Below are 1,701 nucleotides of genomic sequence, written 5' to 3'. Positions count from 1 at the left end.
TATCTATCACCCCTCAATTTAAAGCTATGTCCCCTCGTGCTAGCCATGGGAACAGTTTCTCCCCCTGGGGAAGCAGCAAGTGGGCGGTGGGTAGCGGGGGCTGGGTTTTGTGTTACAATTCTTTAAGATGCTGGTTAGACCCCAGCTGCAGTATTGTGTACAGTTCTGGGTGGTAGTCTGTAACAAAGATGAGAATACATTTGCGAGCGCAGGCGAGAATGGACCAAGGGATGAGGGACAACAAGGTGTAGAGCTGGATGAACACAGCAGGCCAAGCAGCATCATAGGAGCAGGAAGGCTGACGTTTCAGGACTTCATTGGTGAGGACACATGGTAAAGACGGGACTTTGAGAGGCGGTGAATTGGTTGAGGTTTTTCAAATTCATGTGCAAGCTGGGCAGGGAGAAGCTATTCCACCGGTAAACTGACCTAGAACAAGGGGGGCACAGTTTGAAACTGATGTGGAAAAGGGTGATAAGAGGAAAAGAAACTTATTCGCTCAGTGAGCGGTTAAGGGTCGGGAATGCACTGCCTGGAAGCGTGGCAGAGGCAGGTTCGATTAAAGGGGCATTGGGGATTATTTGGTGAGACGTGGAGTGCAGGGATACGGGGTGGGGGGTGGGGAGGTGGGTGGGGAAAAGGCCAGGAGTTTGGGCACTGGGTAGCGATCGTCGTTTGACAGCGCAGGCAGAATGGGCTGAATGGCCTCCTCCTGGGATTTTGAGCACCTCGATCAAATCTCCCCGGGTCTCTCAGCCACATCTGTTAGGATGACCACAGGCCATGAGGAGCAGGTGGATAAACCAACCGCAGGCTCAAGGGCCCATGCGATTAGTCTGAACAAACTGAAGCAGGGACCTGGCTAGAAAGAAAGATCAGGCTCAGCTGCAGTGCACCTCATTGTGGACGCCCCCATTTTAAAGAGAGAAGAGGGCAGCACAATTCCAAACACAGTGGAATAGACATATATCCCAGCTCCTAGCCTCTTTTGGTAGGGAGGGGGGCTGACATTGTTCCTGCACAAAAACACCCCCACCCTCCACCCAAACCTCCTCACTTGTGCTTGCATCAATATTGCTCCAGGGGCCAGAACAAGGGCATATTGGCCAATACAGCTGCCCCCTTCCACACACTCAACCTCTCTGGGCCCTGGCTGCTGCAGTTCCAGAGACCGCCACGGAGCGGCAGCAACGCTCCACGGATCCCCCAGACGCAATGCGGAGCTGCAAACGCAGTGAAAGGGAAGATTATTAAACATGAACCGCAAAGAAAACGCTTCCCCCATCAGGAAACAAAAGGCATTTGCATCGCTGCTATTACAAGTTTATTCCTTTAAGGCGAATTCACAAACTCTCCATTAATTATTTTATTTTTTAGAAACCAATAATTGTTTGCAAAACGAAGCAGAATAAAAGTCTCTGCAGACATGACTTTTTTAAAATTAAGTTAACATATTTCTGCTAGCAGCTTATTTCCTTCAAGCATCAGAAGGGACAATGAAGCGTGGTCTGGACAGACCACAGTCTGGAGATGTATGCTTATACGTGCCCAGGTCATTCAAACCAACACGCAGCCAGGAAACAGCACTGGGGAGGTTCTCTTTACAATCAAACAGAAACACAGTGGGGCAGGAAGAGACACAGGGAGGGGGAAGAGAGAGAGAGACACAGGGAGGGGGAATAGAGACAGAGAGAGAGACAC

At 50.4% G+C, this 1,701-nt stretch overlaps 1 protein-coding gene across 1 annotated transcript in view; it reads right to left on the bottom strand.

The window, feature by feature from the left end:
- The window catches only part of klc4 (kinesin light chain 4), a gene marked incomplete at its 3' end in the record, with an annotated part of 7,923 nt that overhangs the window by 5,088 nt on the left and 1,134 nt on the right, over window positions 1-1,701 (bottom strand). The window lies entirely within an intron of this gene.

Source organism: Rhincodon typus, unplaced genomic scaffold (genome assembly GCF_021869965.1).
Source record: "Rhincodon typus isolate 14 unplaced genomic scaffold, sRhiTyp1.1 hic_rhity00007530, whole genome shotgun sequence".
Classification (NCBI taxonomy): domain Eukaryota; kingdom Metazoa; phylum Chordata; class Chondrichthyes; order Orectolobiformes; family Rhincodontidae; genus Rhincodon; species Rhincodon typus.
This window is presented reverse-complemented; position numbering and strand designations above follow the sequence as displayed.